The sequence below is a fragment of the Psammomys obesus genome, unplaced genomic scaffold, assembly GCF_907164565.1.
Source record: "Psammomys obesus unplaced genomic scaffold, mPsaObe1.curated_primary_1811, whole genome shotgun sequence".
NCBI lineage: Eukaryota > Metazoa > Chordata > Mammalia > Rodentia > Muridae > Psammomys > Psammomys obesus.
This window is the reverse complement of record NW_026594418.1, coordinates 1,659,396-1,682,152: the sequence shown is the minus strand read 5'-3', so window position 1 is coordinate 1,682,152 and position 22,757 is coordinate 1,659,396. Positions and strand designations below refer to the sequence as shown.

The window sequence follows — 22,757 nt, the reverse complement described above, 5'->3', positions numbered from 1 at the left end:
TGGTCTATATTAAAACAAATCATCACACAAAACCATCACTAAAATGCTTTTTTGTAAGGGAAGTTCCGTATCAGTATTATGAAAGACAAAAGGCTATGGAAGTATTTCAGGTCAAAGGAATCTAAACAGCCACAACAATCAAATATTACAACTGACCTGACTAGAGGGGGAAATGAAGGCTGAATAAAAGAGAACCAAATTGAACCAAAAGAGAAACTGAAATACTGATACACTGAATACTGAATAAAGGGTTGTTGTGAAAGTTAAAATTTCCTGGAACTGATACTCATGGTTATAGGAAGTCCATGTCTGTTCTTCAGAAAACACAACATAGCATTTAGGGATAATGTTCACATCATAGTATGATTGAAGCCTCAAGTGCTCACTCACACGCAAAAATTACACACATAGGGACTGAGAGATGGTGCATCAGGTAAAGGTCCTTGCCACCCAAGCCTGACAACTTGAGTTCAATCCCTGGAACCCACGAAAACAGAGGAGGGGAAAGACTTGTTCTCTGCATTCCAAACATGTGTGTAGAAACACACAGTAATATTAAAGTTTTTAAAAACATATTTGTATATAGATAAGGATAAAATCTTAGTAAGAAGTAAATCTACATATACACTATAAGGACTTTTCCTTTACTAGTCTGATTTCTCTAATGTATTACGTCTAAAATGACTTCAAGAAGAATGTTTAAGTAAACATGCAGTAAAAACTGATCAAAGCCCCTTAAATACCCTTCAAATAAGACTCTATAAAGATTATCCACTGTTATAAACAATTTATTTGCATGCCCAATGAGAATAAACATAAAACTCTTAAGTAGGTTTGATCAGGCTGTTAAAAAAAAAATCACAGAACAGAAATTTCATAAGTAGGTACAGTTCGCCACCCTGTGGCAGAAAAATGAAAAGACGGATTTTTTTTCCAGAGGTAGCTTTTTTTTAATTAATTTTTTATTATTTTTTTTAGTATTAGAGTTTATTTACTTTGTATCCCAGCTGTAGATCCCTCCTTCATTCCCTCCCAATTCCACCCTCCACCCCTCATCTCCCTGCCCTTTTCCAAGTCCACTGATAAGAGAGGTCCTCCTCCCCTTCTATCTGCCCCTAGCTTTTCAGGACTGGCTGCAATGTCCTCCTCTGTGGCCTAGCAAGACTGCTTCTCCCTTGGCGGGGGGGGGGGGGGGGTGTCAAAGAGCCAGCCATTGAGTTCATGTCAGAAATAGTCCCTGTTCCCCTTACTAAGGTACCCACTTGGATACTGAGCTACCATGGGCTACAACCAAGCAGGGGTTCTAGGTTATATCCATACATGGTCCTTGGTTGGAAATACAGTCTCAGAAAAGACCCCTGTGCCCAGATATATTTGGTCCTTGTGGAGCTCCTGTCCTCTCCAGGTCATACGAACTCCCCCTTCTTTTATATGAGTCCCTGCACTCTGCCGAAGGTTTGGTTATGAGACTCAGCATCTGCTTTGATACACTACTAAGTAGAGTCTTTCAGAGGTAATGATTTAAATTTAAAAATTAGTATTAAGCAGAGCATGGTGATGCACACCTGTAATACCAGTATTCAAAGAGGCAGGGATAGCAAGATTTCCAAAAGTTTGAGACCAGCCTAAACTACAAGAGGAGACACTGTCTAAACACAAGCAAACAAAATAAAAACAAAAATTAAGACCAGAAAAATTTTCTAAGATGTAGGTTTCAGAACTAAAACTGAAATCTGTCCCATAAGTTTAGTTATCTATACAACTTAAAAATTTCCATTAAACAGTGGAGAAAGCAAAATATTTCCAAAAACATATTACAGTCTAAAAATGCTACAACATCCAACTCTTTCTTGTTTCATGGTGGAGTCTGAGTCTACTTTAAGATGATAAAATGAGAGTTGCCAAAACTAGGAAAAGAATACAAAACTGTAATTTATATTTAAAGGCTATTTAAATGTTTGTATTACATCCTTTAAAACTAAGAGTCAGAGTAAAGACTTGGGAGAGCAAAGAGAACATGCGAGAGAACAACACATGACAAAGCCAGTTTGGACTAAAAATTCTACAATGATCTTTGTGATTCTGTTTAAAACAAGTTAAGAATAAGCTTCATTTTAGTTTTACTTTCCTAATTCCCTTCTCCACCTGTATCCTCTTTCTCTACCACAGCTGGCATTTGAAGCTTCTACTTGAAGCACTAACTGTATTCTCAAACTGACACACGCCCATCTTTCATGTGACATCACTCTCCTTTCTTACAACTCAAGGGTTTTTAGAAATGACATTAACCAGGTGCTCATGGAGCCCAGCAAAGGGTATCAGTTCCAGGAGCTGTAGTTACAGAAGTTGGGAACAGCTGACATGGTGCTGGAAACCCAACCCAGTCCCCTGCAGGAGCAGCAAGTAAGTGTCCTTGATGGCTGAGCCAGCTCTCCAGTCCTTAAAATATATTTCTAAAGGGAGGGAACAGTAATCCACTTCTATTCCAAATGAAAGTGGTTTTAGGTCTCTCAACAAAAAGATAAACAGGACTAAGACAGTCCTATTTTTTCTCAAAGGGCAAAGGTCAACCAGGAAAAATCAGGTAAATTGGTAAAACAAAGTACTTAGTGCTGGATTCTCCCCACACTCCTCAGTATAAAAGAACAACAAAAATTTAATGGAAAAACAGTCTTTGAATCAACATTTTAAGTAAATCAGACAGCTTACAGATTATTTAAATCCACATTTCACACCATATACAAATAGTATTTCCGAATGGATACAAAACCCAATGTCTAAATCTGTAAACCTTTAAAAGGCACCAAAAAAAAAAAAAAAAAAAAAAAGGTTTATACTAGGACAAGCAAAAAATGTCACCAAGATCTGGAGCTGGTAAAATAAATCCTGAGTTAAATCTGAGTTAAATGCCTGGATCCTGTAGAAGAGAATAAACTTTCCAGGTTTGTCCTCTACCTTCCACATTCACCTACCTACACACGCACACACATACACACACACCCGAGAGAGAGAGAGAGAGAGAGAGAGAGAGAGAGAGAGAGAGAGATGATTTTGGAGCATGGCCTACAAATAAAAATAATTAAGTTGGATTTCATCAAAATTTAATACTTCTACTTTTCCAAAGTAAGACAATGAAAAGCCAAACCACAGACTGGAGGAAATATCTGCAAGTCATACTATATGTATCCAAGCAAGGCAATTAACATGTGTCAGCAATTCCAGGTGTTTGGAAAGCTAGTATAACAGAACTGTTTAAGCCCTGGAATTGAGCCAAGCCTGGACAACATGGTGAATCTGTCAAAAAAAAAAAAAAACAAAAACAAAAACAAACAAACAAACAAACAAACAAAAAAACTTGAGCCTAGACTAATTAAGAACTGCACTGTGGTTTGAATGTGAGATTTCTCCTAAAGGCTCATGTATGATCCTCTGTTGGTGACAGTCCTTAGGAAGGGTGTGGAATCTTTAAAAGAAAGAAAGAACCTTACAGAGGAAGTATGTCATGGAGGGGGGAGTGCACTTTGAGACTGTATAGGCCAGCCACATTTCGTACCATCTTCGCTACTAAGCTGCCGATGCAATTTGAGAAGCCAGCCTCCTGCTCTAGTTGCCATGTGTTCCCTGCCACCATAAACTGGAACTCTCAGCCAAAACAAACACTTTCTCCCTTAAGTTGCTTTTGTTATGGTAACAAAAGAGCAACTAAGATAAACTAGAAAATCATAATAGGAAACAATGAAATATTAAAATGCCTTCAATTGAGAAAGATATGTAGATGGCAAATAGACAAAGCAACTAGAATCCAGGATCTTTTGTTATTAGGGAAATGCATATTAAAACCACAATGTGACACACCACACATTCTAGATAGGCCAAAACCAAAACGCCCAACAAACAGTAAGTACTCTCAGTGTTGGCACGCAAGGATGCAGAAATGACACAGCAATCCTGTTCCTAGGTGCTTTTTAATTAAAACAAAAACCCAAAAAAACCCAACATTGGTTTATTCACACAAAAGCTACTTCGTTTAAAATCATTAAAAATGAGAAACCACCTTATGCCATTAGTTTTTATTGTTGCCATAATAAACCATAAGAAATCTGACAGCTTAAAAAAACATAAATTTGCTGAGTGTGGTGGCACACATCTTTGATCTCAGCACCTGAGAAGCAGAAGCAGTCAGATCTCTGTGAGTTCAAGGACAGCCAGGGCATAAATTCATTATATTCATATTCTGAAAGTCAAAAGTACGTTATGAATCTTGCGGGACTACAAGTCCAAAGAATCTGAGGACTAGGTTTGAATCCACAGTCTGGTCTTTTCGGTTCTAGACAAAACTATGTCCTTGAGGTTGTAGGTTCAAAATCCCTGTTTCCCAGTTTTAAAACTGAAGGTGGTTACAGCGTTGACCTTTGATGTCATGTTTTTCTTACTCCTTTCTTTCTTCCACGTTCAGAAGGGTTCAGATGATTATAGCAGGTACCTACTGATAATCCAGGATAAGAACCCTATCTTACAGTCCTCAATCTTAAATCTAAAGTCTAGTTTGTTGTATAAAGCAATATATTCTCAGGGTCTGGAGACTGAAGTGTAAAAACCATTGAGGTGTCATCTTAGAGTACCTCAACTGGGAGATTAAAAACAGATACACCCACAGGATGGAGAACTACGTGTTCAGCAATGAGAAGAAACTACTGAAATTCAAACCATTTTTGAGTCCCAAATATACTATGCTAATAAAGCCTCAAAAGGCTGAAGAAATGGCTCAGTGACTGGGAGTGCTTACTGCTCTATTAGGGAACCAGAGTTCAGATTCCAGCACCCTCATCGGTGATGCACAAATCCTTGAAAGTGGCTGTCAACTGTACCTTCAAACACTACACAAAGCAAAACAACCTTTTTTTTTTTTTTAACAAAGCTTTACCAAGTAACAAATATTTCAAGTTTTATCTCTACATACAGCAGCTGCTTATTACGTTAGGTAACAACTGGGGCGGAGGTATGCGACTATGAATATGGAAACAGGGCCATACTATAACCCTAAAACCCCATGCCCAGTGACAAACATGAAACAGAACCACCAGGTACCATTGCTTTAAGTGTGAGAGTCTATCTGAATGTTATAAATCATGCTGTTGTCAGCATTCTATGATATGCTCCCTAAAGGTTTTCTGAAAACATTATCTGTTGTTTCAGGGTAAACTATGTTAGGTAGAATACTCTAATTGTTATAGCCTAAATATATAATGACCACTTCTCTCTAACTAGACCCCCAACTCTTAAAGGTCCCCCCCCCAACAATGCCACTAGCTAGAGACCAAGTGTTCATACATGGTCCCATGGGGGACATTTTACATTCAGAATATAATATTCTACCTCCAGCAGGTTTATAGCCATCTCATCATGTAAAATTTGGTTGCCAGACTGGACATTAGAGGCATATACAACCACAACATCATGTTTTTTCTATAAGTTAAAAAAAAAGACACATAAGCAATGAACTGTCTTTTATGAAACAGTAAAGAATAACTAAAAATTAAGTCATTTCACAGCTTTCTATAAGTTTCATAACAAAAGGAATTGGGAAATTTCCCAATATTCATCAATGTAAAGTGGAATTTTAGAAGTTATTGTTATAGGTTCATAGTAAAAATTCTGCAAAGAAAGGCAGTAATATTTTTCAGTGTTTACCATATGGCAATCCTAAGGTCTTTCAATCCTTTTCCCATTTGGTCATCATAATGTTCTAAGGTAAAATTTTATTCTTCAGATGAAGAAACGGAGGTGAAAAAGTTAATCTATCAAATGTTAAATTGGTAGTACACTGTGGGAGTCTCTTTAAAATGGGGTTACCTTAAATCTGCGAGCTGTTATTGCTATGCACTCTTACAGCTTACAGAGATAGTCCTCTAAGTAGGAATACACCAAAAATTAATGTGCCACCTCCAACAGTTCCACATCAGAGTAGAGAACCGGCTGTCATTCACAAGTTTGTTGTGTTTTCTTTTTTTTTTTTCCAAATAATTTACTTAATTTTATTTTTTATATGCATTGGTGAGAAGGTATCAGATCCCCTGGAACTGGAGTTGCAGACAGGTATGAGCTGCCATGTAGATTCTGGGAATTGAACCAGGGTCCTCTGGAAAAGCAGCCAGTGTTCTTAACCACTGAGCCATCTCTCCAGCCCACTGTGTTTTCTCTTAAGCACACTTTTGCTACACTGCCCACACTAGCTTACAACTGAATTCCTGCCTCAGCCTCCCAACGTGCACCATCATACCTAGCCTTACTCAACTTGACTATGAAGCATAAAGTTCTCCTTTCTTAATAGAAAAACCAGTTTATGCTCTCAAGTTAAAACAGATTTATTGTTTAAAAGTGGAAATTTTCAGTAAAGGCACTGCATGAACAAAAATCAAAATGGCAAAATACTTAAAAAAGGTTATATTAAAAAGTTGGCAAAGAAACATATTTCTAACTACCTGCCTGTTGTGTTGTGGTATCTTTATACTCTATGTAGGCTTAAAGTCATGCCTGTGCACTGCTCTTCTCACTGTTCCCCTTGCTAAGGTACCCACTTGGATACTGAGCTACCATGGGCACATACACACAAACTGAATATATAGTTTCTTTGACTTTTCTAGCATTTAGAGCTATATTTCTTTTTATTTATATATTTTATTTATATATTTATTACAATTTATTTACTTTGTATCCCCTCTGCAGCCCCCTCCCTCCTCCCCTTCTAGTCCCACTCACCCTGCCTCTTCTCCCCCTATGCCCTTTCCCTAGTCCCCTGATAGGGAGGACCTCTTTTCCTTCTATCTGACCCTAGCTTATCAGGTCTCAGTCAAGGCTGTCTACATCATCTTCCTCTGTGGCCTGGCAAGGCTGTTCCCCCCAGTAGGAGGTGATCAAAGAGCCAGCCACTGAGTTCATGTCAGAGACAGCCCCTGCTCCCCTTACTAGGAAACCCACCTGGAGACTAAGCTGCCTATGGGCTTCCTTTGAACAGGGGCCTAGGTCTTCTCCATGCATGGTCCTTAGTTGGAGTATTGGTCTATATAGGGCCCCTGGGCCCAGGTATTTTGGCTCTGTTGTTCTTGAGGAGTTCCTGTCCCCTCCAGGTCTTTCTATCTCCCTCTTCTTCTAGAGCTGCATTTCTTTATCTTCAAGCTCATGGTTTCCTCCTGCATCTCCTCAACCAACAGCATAATCTCTCTCCCGCTTTGCTTCCCTATGCTTCTATCATGTAGTATTCTGTCAAATGTTCTTCTTTTAGCCATATAACTACAAAGATGACTGCATTTAAGGCCGAGGCAGATAATACTCGAAAATGGTTGAATATAAACTTGACAATTAAATCATATTTGCATTATTCTTTTTTGCTGGACAGACTAACTAATAGACTGCAATATTAGAATTTGGGTTACTTTATTAGCCTACCAAAATGGAGAAAATTACATTTTGGGGGTTTTGTTTTTGTTTGGGGGTTTTTGTTGTTTTGTTTTATTGAGACAGGGTCTCTTTGTGTAGCCCAGGCTGTCTTAGATCTCATTCTGTAGAACACAGTCACTTCAAACTCAAGACATCAGCATATGCCTCTGCCTCGAAAGGGCTGGTACTAAAGGTGTGCACCATCACTGCCTAGCTAAGTATTTTCTTTATATATTACCAGTATTGATGAGTCTGTCACCAACAGAAAAAAAAAAAACATAGAAAACCTCACATAATATACTTGAGGCAGACACCTAACATAGTTTATAACTAACCTATACTTCAAAATATGAAAGTCATGAGAATGGCAGCTAAATCTTAACATGCTAACAAGTGCATATATTACTATATCACAAAATTTTTAAGTTTCAATGATTCATGTGCTTTGTGGTTCTATTTCAATCTATAAATTAAAAATAAAAAGCAGGCTGGGTGTAATGCTGAATGCCTTTGATCCCAGTACTTGAGAGGCAGAGGCCAGCCTGGTCTACATATTGAGTGCCAGGACAGACAAAGCTGCAAAGTAAGATCTGTCTAGAAACAGAAAGATAGATAGATAGAGTGAGAGAGAAAGATATAGATAGATAGATAGATAGATAGATAGATAGATAGATAGATAGATAGTAGATAAATAGAGGCAGCATTGTTTTGAGAAAGGATCTGTAGGCTTCACTAGACTTCCCAAAAAGGAGCATTCACACATAAAATTTCTTATAATAGTATTTTAAAAATACAGGAGCAGGTGAATGGAGCAAGATGAGGAGATAAAAATACATATTTTTTTATTACTCCTAGATACTTTATATTATATGTATAAAAACATATACAAACACCCTTTGGGTTTTTGGGGAAATAAGGGGTCTACCTTCTGATTTCCATAATCTATATAAATGTAGTTTACATGGAAAAGGTAACTTTGTAAATGTGCTTAAAGATACTAATAGGGGTCTTTTCTCAGACTGATATTCCACCAAGGACCATGTAAGGATATGACCTAGAACCTCTGCTCAGATGAAGCCCATGGTAGCACAGTAACCAATTGGTTTTCCCTAGTAAAGGGAACAGGGACTATTTCTGACATGAACTCAATGGCAGGCTCTTTGACCTCCCCACCCCTCAAGGGAGGAGCAGTCCCGCTAGGCCATAGAGAAGGACATTGTAACCAGTCCTGAAGATACGTAATAAAACAGGGTCAGATGAAAGAGGAGCAGGTCTTCCCCAATCAGTGGACTTGGAAAGGGGCAGGGAGGAGATGAGGAAGGGAGGGTGAGAATGGGAGGGAATGAGGGAGTGGGATACAGCTGGGATACAGAGTTAATAAAATGTAACTAATAATAAAAATAATTAATTAATTAATTTTAAAAAGATACTAGATATACTTTCGTGTATATTACCCTGATATGCTCATTCACAGCAGTTATATAAGAGAGACCCAAGAAGAGTGAAAGGTAAAATTACATGTTTGAAAGATAAAGGAGGGTTTACAAGTCAAAGAAGATAGGCAGCACCTAGCCATAAAGTCAAGGAAATGTCTATCCTGCTGACACCACAACATTATCCCAGTAAAACTGATCCCTCCAGAACTGTAAGATAAAAGAACATGCCAGGTGCGGCAGCAGTCAAGCCTGCACGCTAACACCCAGACCAGCTTAGACTACACAATGAGACCTTGTCCCACAAAACAAACACCATGACAGATAAAAAATGTGTTATTTAAAACCACCCCATCTGTATTTCTTTATACTGTCAATAGAAAGCTAATACATATAGTAACTAAAAAAAAACTTTAGTAATTCCACCTTATTAAGAACATTCACAGTTCATGCCACACAAGGAACGAGCCAGACAAAAATATAAAGCATGCAGATAAAGTCAGGAGAGATATTACAGAGGCTAAGTATTAATTACCTTTCCTCACTATATTAAAATATTCATTAGAAAAGAAAAATAGCAGGCATTTCTAAAAGATCTTACAAATAGAGAAATGGGTATCATAAAACTATATATTGTTGTTTTAAAAATAATGAGGGTTTTTGTGGGAGTGTGTCTTTATTTTCTAGAAATAAAAAATAAATAAATAAAACCTTACTTTTAAAATATCTGATTTGTTGGGCACAGTGGTGCACGTCTGCAATCCCAGCACTCTGGGAGGCAGATATCCACTCCAGTGGATCTCTGAGTTCGAGGCCAGCCTGGTCTACAAAGTGAGTCCAGGACAGCCAAGGCTACGCAGAGAAACCCTGCCTTAAAAAAAAAAAAAAAAAGTTATAATTTATTAAAAATATAAACTAGGTGAACTGATTATGTAAAAATGTATCAAATATTAGAAGTAGTGACAGTGACAGGAGCACACATTTATTATGCTATTATAATTTTCTGCACACCTGATACCTTTAATCATAACTCATTAAAAACTAGGCCAGCAGTTTTGACCAGTAGTAGAGTGCTGGCCTAGCATGTGGGCCCTGTGTTCTATTCATAGCATAATTTGAAAACAAGTAAAAACAAACAGAGACACCCCCCGCAACAGTAAAAATCCTTTAAGCTAATGCAGGGAGGAAATAAATTTTATATATACATATATATGTACATGTATACATGTGTGAATATATTTATATTTAATTACATACAGAGAGAGATACACAGATTCATACCTGCAATCCTAGCACTCAGGAAGTTAGCAATTTAACACCTAATATTAGTATAAATCACATAAATGCCTCTTCAGTTCACCAATCTTCACATAAAGAATCATTCCCTCATCTTTAACACAAAATCACACAATCACCCTGTTATTTACCTACACACATACCCAGTATCCACATTTCTCGTTTGGGGTTAATTAAAATGAACAAAATCTGATGGAAGGGAGGGAGGGAGGAAGGGAGGGAAAGCTTGAGGTCAACTGGAGCAACAGAATAAGACTATTTCAAAAAGAAAGTTGATATTTATAGAATGCCACCCATTTTTTGTTTCCCCATGGCTAACTAACTGACCACAACTTTTAGTATACTGAAAGCAGTTACATACTTTTTTATATTAATATTAACATATTTACTTACATTTAACTAAACTGCACATCTGTCATAACTGTAGTGAAACAGGCACAAGAAAGTCTTGACAAGCAGATAGCTCCACGTGTATTATCTGTTAGAGACCAGTCACTAGACAATCAGCACACTGCTGGTGTCAATTTATTTTTCAAATTAAATGAAAAGATGATTAATAAAAATGAAGCTGCTAAAAGAAATTTTTATTTTTAAAAAGATTACTGGAAGTTAAAAGGAAACATGGAGTGGAGAGAGAGAACAGAAGGGAATATCAGGGTACAAGTGACTTGAAAAGGGAAATGAAAAAAAAAGGTGAGAGCTCTAATTAGAGAAGCAGAGGGAAATTAATACAGAAAAGGGAAGAGGTGGGTAAAATATTAGGAAGGATATCTAAAAAAAAACATAAGGAATCATCCTTCAACTTAAATCACATATAATACATACAAGCCTATGTATGCTATATACATACAGTTTAAATAACATTTCCCACCTGGGCTGACAATGCTCCCCTCCAAGAGCCATAGACAACAATAACAATAGTAATAATTTGTTATATATTACATTATTAAATAATATTTGTTGGGGTAATCATTTGTACACTGTGTGAAGGGTGTCTCTGTATAGTCAACTGTTACTTGTTAACCAGGGAGAGAGCTAAGTGCTGGCCAGACTTTAGTACTGTTACTCTTATGGCTCATCATCTGTATGATATTTTGTAAACATTCCTCTTTCCTTTTGAGCGGCTTAATAATGAGCTGATGGCCAATAGCTAGGCAGGCAAGGAAAGGTGGGACTTCTGGGCTGAGAGGGTTGTGTGACACAGGAAGGAACAGGTGCCAGGACTGAGTGAGAGAGGGTAATGGGCCATGAGATGGGATGTAAGTCAGGATTAGTCGGGTTAAAATTGCTGAGAATCGGGCTGGAGAGATGGCTCAGAGGTTAAAAGCACTGACTGCTCCTCCAGAGGTCCTGAGTTCAATTCCCAGCAACCACATGGTGGCTCACAAACATCTATAATGAGATCTGGTGCCCTCCTCTGGCATGCAGGTGTACGTGCAAGTACATTGTATACATAATAAACAAATAAATATTAAAAAAAAATTGCTGAGAATCTGCCCAGCTATAGTGCTTAAGTTTTTATAAATAAAAGTAAGTCTCTGTGTTTTTATTTTTCTGCTGGCAGGTCTAAGAAAGTCTTACTATAGTACTGTTATTTAAGAACAGGTGGGAGAATCCTACTTTTGAGCTCTTGTTCAGGGTTATCTAAGAATAATCCCAAAACATGTTACTGCTGTTGCCCTTGATTATCTCTTAGAGGTGAAAGGCAAGCCTTTTCTTGCTGAAGACACCTTTCACTTTGAACACAGGACAGTGAATCTGAGCTGGTTCTGACCTAAAAGCCTCCTTCCTGAGGAGTAGTTCAAAAGGTGCCATCCAAGTGTCTAAGAGAGAGAAGCAACAAACAGTGCTACCTAGCTATTATGCCTATGAACTAAAACAAGGAAGAGCATAGCACTATATCCCTAAAGGTGCAATAGTGACACTTAAACTCTGGCTTTCTATTTGGATTTAAGATTCTGCTCAAAAGGAGGGAAATCATACCTGGTACTGGAAACCTAGACAACTACCAGGGGCTAGCAAAGTTGTGGGTCTTGAAGGAGAACCTAACCTTCAAGACACTTGACTAATCCCTAAATAAATTCTAAAAATCTATTCTTATACCCACAAGTAAGTTTAGTCCTCAACCGCTCATTAAGAAAACTTCTCAAACAACAGAAACCATTACAGAAAACCACAACTGATCAAAATGCAGAGAACAAGTAACTGTGTGTTGTCCAGCCCCAGATGATACCTACAACACAGCTACTGCACCGAAGACTCAGAAATCTTAGGGGAAGAGGGAGTGAAAAGATTATAAAAGCCAGCTCAGATTCACTGTGTCCCATCTTGAAATAGGCAGCACAAATCTGCATTACAACCAAATATTCCTGTTAATGGATTTTTTAAAAGGGGCCTAAAATAGGTCTGGGAGGGATCTGGGTTTGTTGGGAATGATACATTTGGAAAACCGACATGTGATTTAGTCAACTACTGTCACCACTCTGGAATGTATAGCATTGTTATGTTTAATTGAATTAAGTATGGAATAATTTTAACACATAAAAAGATAGTAGTACTATGAACTCTTTCAAATTAACCACCTACTTGTCTCTTTTTTAAAACTCCTCTCATCTTTTTCCAGTGGCACTCATGGTACTCAAATATTTTAATATTTAAATTTTTTAAAGTGCTTACTAAAGACTCATTCTAACAAATTCAGCTCTTTTAAAAGCTATTGAGAGAGTTTGGCATTTGGCAAAATAGCTTTTACCTTTTCAAAGTTATTTATACAAAGAAAGTCAAGGAAAGTTTCTCAAATGCAATAAACTCTTAGCACTCTATTGACAGCTCTGCTGAACCACTAAACAGAGATCACTATTCTCATAACAAAACAAATGGTAGCGAGCAGCTATGTTATGATAGCTCAACTATAAAGCAAGAATAGTTATTAATGGCTGGCTTCCAACTGAGTTTTGTAACTAAAGAGACAATTACTTGAATATATAAAAGCTTACTAAACCAACCAACCAACCAACCAACAACAGAGTTCCAAGACTTAGCTAGGGTTCAATGACTGACAAGTGATCACAAATTCTAGTTGCTCCTCTTTAAAAAAAAAAAAAAGCCTGAAACTCCTAATCTTTAAACTCCTTTACTGCACAGCATCAAACCCTCACCATTTATACGCCACATCCTCCTGTTCTAGCTTCTATCTATCCTAGCTAAAAAGAATATAGGAAACTTGTTTTGAAGATGGAATAGCATATGGATAAAGAAACCTAATAACTGGGCAGCAGTGACACACAACTTTAACCCAGCATTGGGGAGACAGAGGCAGTCAGATCTCTGTAAGTTCAAGGCCAGCCTGGTCTACAGAGTGAGTTCCAGAACAGCCAGGGCCAAAACAGAGAAACCCTGTCTCAAAAAAGGAAAGGGAAGGAAGGAAGGGAGGAAAGGAAGGGAAGGAAGGGAGGGAGGGAGAAAGAGTGGGAGCGAAGGAACAGAGAAAGGGAAGGGAGGGAAGGAAAGAAAGAAGAGAAAGAGAGAGGGAGGAAGGAAAGAGAATTCTAAGTATTAAACTAAAGTGGTATAACTAATAACCAATACCTCAAAACTAGTAACTAAATAAAACCAACTAGTGCTTTAACCATGCTAAAGTTTAAGGCTCTCCAAAAATACTAAAAAAAGAAAAACAAAAACCAGGTGTGGTGGTGCATACCTTTAACATCAGCACTCAAGGAGGCAGAGGCAGGTGGACCTCTGGTATCTCTGGGAGTTCAAAGCCAGCCTTGTCTATGTAAAGAATTCCAGGCCAGCCAGGGTTACAGTGAGAGCCTGTCTCAAAAACCAGCAACAGAAGAAAGGTTAAGGAAGAGTAAGAGGAGGAGAAAGAAAGGAAGCGTGGAAGAGAGGGAGGTAGAAAAAGACTCTCCATATCTTATAGTTAATCTTCATTGTCAGCCTGACTAAATCAGAATCAAGATGGAAACCCACATCTGGGTATGTCAATGAGGGTATTTCCAGAACAGTTACAGTGGAGATGGAAGCTAACGGTGGAGAGCAGCACCGCATGTGCTGGGCTCCCTGACTGAATGAAGAGAAAAACACTAAGCACCAGCATCTGTCTTCCTCCCTTCTGATTCCAGATGCAATGTATCCAGCTGCCTCATGCTACCACTGCAACGCCTTCCCCATCATGACGAACTATATTCTCTAAAGTATAATATCAAGTAACATACCCTTTCTCAAACTGCTTTTATTGCATATTTTATTTATCACTGTCACATCAACAAGAAAGGTACTTAATATACCATGTCTTTTGTTTTAATTGTTGTTGTGATACTTTTGTTTTAAGATGTGTCTCATTTCTGGAATTAAAGACATGAAGCAATTTTTTAATTTACTGTTTATATCTTACTTTTGTCTGTGTATGTGTGAGTGAGTGTGTGAGTGTGAGTGTGAGTGTGAGTGTGTGTGTGTGTGTGTGTGTGTGTAGGCATGCACTGGTATGTTTTGTTTGTTTCGGTTTTTTCCCGAGCTAAGGACCGAACCCAGGGTCTTGTGCTTGCTAGGCAAGTGCTCTACCACTGAGCTAAATCCCCAACCCTCACACAGTATGTAATGACAGGTATGTGCAGGCGGGTCAGAGGACAGTTTGTGGGAGTCAGTTGTCTTACTTCCACCGTGTGGGCTGTGGGTCAAACTCAAGCTGCCAGACTTGGCAGCAGAGGCCTTTATCTGATGAACCATCTTATGAGCCCTTAAGGTCATTCTTACTGTGTGGGATGGGTCCTGCATCTGCCACTATGCATATGTGGAGATAATTGCTCAACGTATAGATCTCAGCTTTCTCTACCTTGTGGCTCCCAGGGACTGAACTTAGATTATCAAGTTCAACAGCAGAGGCCTTTACCCTCTGAGCCATCTTAATGACCAATAAGGTAATTTTTTTTTGTAACAATTTTTTTTCCCCAGACAGCGTTTCTCTGTGTAGCCTTGGCTGTACTGGACTCACTCTGTAGACCCTGCTGGCCTCAAACTCAAAGAGAGCCACCTGCTTCTGACTACCAGAATTGGCGGGAATTACAGGCATGTATCACCAAACCCAGCATAAACATTTTTTAAAAGATTTATTTATTTTTACGTATATGAGTGCTCTATCTGCATGTAAACCTACAAGCCAAAAGAAGGCATCAGATCCTGGTATAGAAGGTTGTGAGCCACCATGTGGTTGCTGGGAATTAAACTCAGGACCTCTGGAATACCAGACAGCTCTGAACCACTGAGCCATCTCTCCAGCCCCCAATAAAGTAATTCTTAAAAAGACCAATCCTCGTCCTCGCTTCGGCGGCACATATACTAAAATTGGAATGATACAGAGAAGATTAGCATGGTTCCTGCGCAGGAATGACACACAAATTTGTGAAGTGTTCCATATTTTTAAGACCTGGAAAAGACAGGAGCTCCACAAGGAGAGCAACAGAACCAAAATATCTGGGCACAGGGCTCTTTTCTGAGACTGATACTCCAACCAAGGACCATTCATAGATATAACCTAGAACCCCTGCTCAGATGTAGCCCATGGCAGCTCAGTATCTAAGTGGGTTCCCTAGTAAGGAGAACAGGGACTGTCTCTGACATGAACTCAGTGTCTAGTTCTTTGACCGCCTCCCCCAGATGGGGGAGCAGCCTTGTCAGGCCACAGAGGAGAACAATGCAGCCAGTTCTAATGAGACCAGAGAAGTTAGGGTCAGATGGAAAGGGAGGAGGACCTCCCCTATCCAAGGACTTGGAGAGGGCCATAGGAGGAGATAAGAAAGGGAGGGTGGGATTGGGAGGGGAAGAGAGAGGGGACTATAGCCGGGATACAAAGTGAATAAACTGTAACTAATATAAAAAAATAAAAATTTAATTAAAAAAGACCAATTCTCTTTACAAATTCTATTTTTTAAAATGGTTCAATTATATATATTATATATATATATATATATATATTATATATAATTTAAGCATATCTTGTGTATTAAAGTTCAAATTAAGAGGTGAATTTGAGGCTGGAGAGATGACTAAGAGGTTAAGAGCACTGGCTGAGCTTCCAAAGGTCCTGAGTTCAATTCCCAGCAACCACATGGTGGCTCATAATCACCTACAGTGAGATCTGGTGTCCTCTTTTGGCCTGGTGGCACACATGCAGGCAGAGCACTACATAATGAATGAATGAATGAATGAATGAATGAATGAATGAATGAATGAATGAATGAATGAATGAATAAATAAATAAATGAGTAAATAAGTAAATAAATAGATAAATGAATAAATAAATAGGTAAATAAATAAATAGATAAATAAATAAATAAATAAATAAATGGATAAATAAATAAATAAATGGATAAATAGAGAAATAAATAAATAAATAAATAAATAAATAGGTAGTTAGGTAGGTAGTTAGGTAGTTAGGTAGGTAGATAAATGGTTGAATAAACAAATAGATGAATGAATGAATAAATAAATAAATAATTTTTTTTCTGCTTTTTTTAAGAGTTGAATTTGATAGCTAATTCAAACCACACCCTCAGCTAAAAGTTAGGAGCGGCTGCAACAATCCCAGAGTAATCATATATAACCTGCAGTGCAACTTATCATAGAAATTTCAGAATTTCCTAACCTCTAAATCTACAATGCTATCTCCACATAGCTGTTACCTATAGGAAAATAAAAATTCATTTCCACCAATATCTCCCGCAATAAAAACACATTCATTTAAAATTCATAAAAAGGTATTTAGCAATAATAATTCTGAAGCTATGCTATGATTTCCCTGAAGTGTTTATATTTTTATCCTTTATATATAAAAATCTCCATTCTGATTATTTTACTATACTACTTGAGACTTACATTTCATTACAAACACATTCTTTAGAGCACAATCACATTACAGGCCAAACTATAGTCTCACCTTTAGTGCGATTTTAACTGTAATAAAACTTTTCTTCTAGCCAATCCTCTGATAGAGATACCATGTTACTTCTCAGGCTCTTTTGTAATGTGTTGTTTTTGCTATGCAATCTATCTTAAGCTGTAAATTTCGTTAAGTTTTGACACAATTCATAATTAGGAAAAAATCGAGATGGTAACGTTTTTAGACTACGCAATACAATATAACTTAGCTTGTTTGCTTCCTTAAAGAGATTTAGAAAGCATAGGTATTTTATTCTCAGAGATCCTATACATCATTACTTTTTTTTTTTTTTTTTTTTTAGATAGGGTCTTGCAAGTTGTTTAGGGTGTTCTTGAATTGACTACCTTCCTGCTTAAGACTACTAAGAGCCAGGATTATTAAACATTTGCCATTAAACTCAACTGTCCTAGTTAGGTTTTGATTGCTCTGAGAAAACACCAGGCCCAAAACAACTTGGAGAGGAGAGGGTTTACTTCAGTTGTAGTTAGTCGTACACAGTCCATCATGAAGGGAGGTCAGGGCAGGAAATGAAGCAGAGCCCAGGCAGGAGTACTGCATTTGGCTTGCTCTGCTTTCTTATATAACTCAGGACCACCTGCCCAGGGGCAGCACCACCCTCTGTGAACAAGACTCTCCCACAGCAAGAATCAAGCAACAAATGCCCCTTCAACTTGCCTACATGCCAATCAGATGGGGACTTTTCTTAACTGAGGTCTCTCTTCCCAGATAACTTGAGCTTCTTGACAAACTTGAGCAAACTGACAAAAAATAAAAATAAAAAATAAAAAACCTAACTGGGATCTCAAATTCAAATTCTAATGAATTTCAAAGGAGCCAAAGTGTTAAGCTTTCCACAACTACTGATTCTGTTGTTATTCTGGAAGTAAAATAATCCCACTTTAACGCAGACAAGGGATAGGAGGTCAATAGCACTTTCTGAAGACCAGTCCCATTCCCAGCACCCATACCGGGCTGCTCACAACTGTCTGTAGCTCCAAGTCCAGGGGATACAATGCTTCCGGTTACAGCAGAAACCTGTACTTGTATATACCTAACCTCAAACGCACACATACATAATTGAAAGAAATAAAAAATAATGTAAGTGAGGACCAGCAAATAAACTTTATGCTGGGGAATACAAATACAGTCTGGGAAGAGAAAAGCCTTTCAATGGTGACCTTAGAGAAGAAATATAATTTGTATGTTTATGGTTGCCTACACAATGACTTTACATAAACTATAAAGTAATTTTGGAACTTTTACATTTTGTGCATAAACATTTGCATGTCCTACTATATCTTAATTTTTTTAGCATGTTATAAGAAAACTAGCAGAAACAAAGCACATTAAACAACACACACACAGAGATCCATGGATTCCTGCTGGAAAATATTTGCAGCATCTCAAGTCTGTTAATGTTATGTCCTTTCTGATTAAAACTGCAACTAAATAAAAAAATGTCACCCACTTAAAGAAACACAACTTTTTAAATTTTTTTTTTTTTTTGTAGTTGTTTTTTTCTTTTCTTCCAATTCTGGAGAATAAACTGTGGGTTTTATGGACTTTCACACATGCACTATGGTACATGCAAACCCACACTCACACGTTACACATTCAGACAATAAATAATAATGCTGACAATAATAAATAATACAACATAAAAACAAACAAATAAAACAAAACAAAGGTAAAATGAAAAAGACCAGACAAGATGTCACATATATAATCCCTACACTTAGAAAGAAGCAGAAGGCTTAAGTTCAGGGACAGCCTAGGCTACGCAATAATCTTTGACTCAAACACACACACACACACACACACACACACACACACGCATATAAAAGTACCAAACAATATTTTTTAAAACTATAATATCTCAGATATTGCACAATTCTGTCAACTAAGGCTGGAAAAACAGCTCAGCAGTTAAGAGCCCTGGTGTTCTTGCAGAGGGCCCCCGTTTAGCTCTAAGCACCTATACATTGGCTCACAATCATCTGTAACTTGAGGTCCAGAAGATCCAATGCCCTCCTCTGGCCTCCAAAAGCACTGCACACACCCATATGGTGCATATATCAACACAGTAAAAACAATCAAATCAAATACAGACAAATATATAAATGATGTATTTAATTAATTAAAAAACAATCTCATAAACTGAACAAAGACACTTTCTTTTTCTTCAGTCACGAAGAAGCTCACTAACTGATATATTTCCTAAATGTGCCTCTGGATTTTATGTTCTTTTCTTCCTGCAATCAGAACTTCATTTATAGATACCTTATACATTGAACATTTAGGCAAATGTACTATCTATGTAGCAGATTGAAATATACATGTCATAGAAGGGTAACACTTAACTCCAAACAATGTTTGTCTTTCCAGAAAATCTTGACCTTTATTGGAAAAAAAAAAAAAAAGGAAATCCAGATTTTTATATGATGCTGCCTGGAAACTGTGAATGGCTCCATAGTCTCATAGGAAGTGGCACTATTTGGAGACCTTGCTGGAGCAGGTATGGCTTTTTTGGAGGAAATGGGTTACTGGAGGGGCAGGCTTTGAAGATCTCAAGATAGTCCAGTGTGGCTCACTGTCTCTTCCTGCAGATCAAGATGTAGAACTCCAGTAACCTCTCTAGCACATGTCTGTCTGCATGCCACCATGCTTCCTGCCATGACAATAATGGACTAAACCTCTGAACTATTAGCCAGCCCCAATTAAATATTTTCATTATAAAAATTGGCATGGTCATAGCTTCTCTCCACAGCAATAGATACCCTAAGACAGAAGCTGGTACCAGGAACTGGGGCATTGTTGTGATAGGCTAGATGACATTTTTGTTTAGAGGAATATGAACTTTGGGTTAGGAAAACAGTGACCAGCCGGGTCTACAGAGCAAGTTCCAGAACAGCCAAGCTTAGGCTATGAAGGAAACCACTAAAAGCAGAAAACTGGTAAAGATGTAATAGAATGAAGAGCGCCCAGCAAGCAGCAGAACCAAGTGGCAGCTTCAGCTTCACATGATTCTGGCTTTAGAGTCAAGGTTAAAAGAAAGGCATTACAGAATCTCCCTCTAGGACTAAGAAAAGCCACTGAAGCCAGGCATGTACAGGGGCTGTCCCTGCAGGGAGGACTACAGAGGCCACTGCGTGAAACTGTGAAGGTGAGGCCTGGATTCTCAAGGTTTGGAGACACAAAAATGTTGGAGATGCCAAAGCCACGGGATACCTGCCAAGGAGGCTACTAACAGGAAGTGGAACCAGCCCAAGAGAAACACAAAGGCAAAAGAAGCTGGAGATCTGAAGAGCTTTCTGACATCAGAAATGGAGATGCAGAGTTTGGAGTTTGTTCAGCTTAGTCCAGCATTCTTGCTTGGTCCAGCATTTCCTCACTATGATCCCTTTTCCCCCTTTTGAAATGGTAATGCATATCCTGTGCCATTATAGTTGGAAGTATGTGAAGCGCTTTTTCACTTTGATTTTACTGAGGTTACAGTTAAGAGATTAGCTGGGGCTAGAGAAATGGCTCAGAGGTTAAGAGTACTGGTAGCTCTTCCAGAGGTCCTGAGTTCAATTCCCAGCAACCACACGGTGGTTCACAACCCTCTATAATGAGGTCTGGTGCTCTCTTCTGACCTGTAGGCACACATGCAGGCAGAACACTGTGTACATAATAAATAAATAAATCTTTTAAAAAATTTTTAAAAAGAGATTAGCATAAGTCTTGAAAGAGACTTTGGACTTTAAAACAACTTTGAGACTGTTATAGACTATGGGAACTTCTGAATTTGGATTAAATGCATTTTGCATTATAAAATAGCTATAAGCATTTGGGTGCCAGGGAGCAGAATGCAACAGTTTGAATAAAAATGAACCCATAGGCTCATAAGGAGTGGTATTATTTAGAGGTGTGGTCTTCTTGGAGTATTGTGACACTGTTGGAGAAAGTGGGTTACTGAGGGCAGGCTTTCAGAGTTCAGATGCTCAAGCTAGGTCCAATATGGCATTCTCTTCCTGATGCCTGAACATCGATATAGAACTCTTAGTTCCTTCTTGAGCACTGTCTGTCTGCATGTTGCCATGCTTCCTGCAATGATGATAATGGACTAAGCCAGCCCCAATTAAATATTTTCCTTTATAAGGGTTGCTGTGGTCATGGTGTCTCTTCATAGCAACAGAACCCTAAGACAGAAACCATTTCAAAAATATTTTATATGTAACTTTTGGCTTACTGCCCAGGTTTTAGCAAGTACACCGCATTAGATTAGTTTCCTGTTGCTCCTGTAGCAAAGTATTTAGTAAACTAAAACAAGATAAATCTACTCTCAAACAGTTCTGCAGGCCAGCAATCTGAACAGAACCTCAGGGAATTAGAACCAAGGTAAAAACATTGCTGCATGCCTTCAAGATTCTACGAGAGAGCTAATTTGTTTATTCTCTCCTTCCTAAAAGCCCATTTATTTTTTTTAGCTTATGGCTGTTTCCTCCATCTTCAAAGTACATAACCTCCGCATCTACTGTGCAGTCCATCTTTGCCTAATATAAGGACTGTTATCCCTTCCTTGTGAAGTACTGACGTTTACACCCCCATTTTAAACTGAAAATACTGATCTGGCATGATGGTGCATACCTATAATTGCTAGGGTCTACAAGGTAGAAGCAGGAGGGTCAAGAATGCAGGACCAACATCTGCTACACAGAACAAGAGCCAGATGAGGCTACCTGAGACAGTTTCAAAAAACACAATGCAAAATAAAAACACTTAACTCACACTGTACTTAAACTTAACACACATAAACAACTGAATGTCACAACTTATCCTTAATGATGTTCAGTCAATTAACATTAGTCAGTAGTTGAGCAAAATAATCTATAACAAAGCCTGCTCTTTAATTGATATCCAAAAACAGCATTAATAGGGTACTATATAAAATATTATTTAAAATAATAAAATAGGGTACTATATGCATCCAATAGGTAATATTAAATCAGGTTAGACTACCCCCTGGAACATTTATCTTTATTTATTTATCTATTTATCTACCTATTTATTTATTTATTTATTTATCTGTCTATCTATTTATTTATTTATTTACATGCATGCATATAAAATAAACAAACAAACAAATAAGGATGAATGTTCCAGGAGGTAGTCTAACCTGATTTAGGTGCCTCTGGTCTCCACAAATATGCATGCATGTCTGTGGAGACCAAAGGCATCAAATCCTCCTAGAATGGGAATTAGCGGCAATTGTGAGTGGCCTTATCTGGGTGCTGGGAACTGAATTCAGATCCTCTAGAAGAACAAGTGCTCTTAAACTAAGCCATCTATATAACCTTTATCATTTCTTTATAGTAACCATACTCATAATTCAGCCAGGTGGTGGTGGCATACGCCTTTAATCCCAGCACTCAGGAGGCAGAAACAGGCAGATCTCTTGAGTTCGAGGCCAGGTGGCCTACTATAGACAGCCAGGGCTTCACTCAAAAAAAAAAAAAAAAGTCATAATTCCATCCTTTTGTTTTTTGAACTATACAACACAGACTTGTTATCTACAGTCACAGTGGTGGTTCAAATGGGAATGGCCCCTAGAGGTTCATATACCTGAATCCTTAGTCACCCATTAGTGGAACGGTTTAGGAACAAGTAGA

The 22,757-nt window shown here is 38.1% G+C and overlaps 1 protein-coding gene and 1 non-coding gene across 3 annotated transcripts in view; one reads left to right on the top strand and one right to left on the bottom strand.

Annotated features, from left to right (window-relative positions):
• Positions 1–22,757, bottom strand: part of Caap1 (caspase activity and apoptosis inhibitor 1) — a 54,943-nt gene that overhangs the window by 18,199 nt on the left and 13,987 nt on the right. The window lies entirely within an intron of this gene.
• Positions 15,483–15,589, top strand: LOC129685442 (U6 spliceosomal RNA). Its single transcript, XR_008721487.1, has one exon. It is a non-coding gene; the product is annotated as a U6 spliceosomal RNA (small nuclear RNA).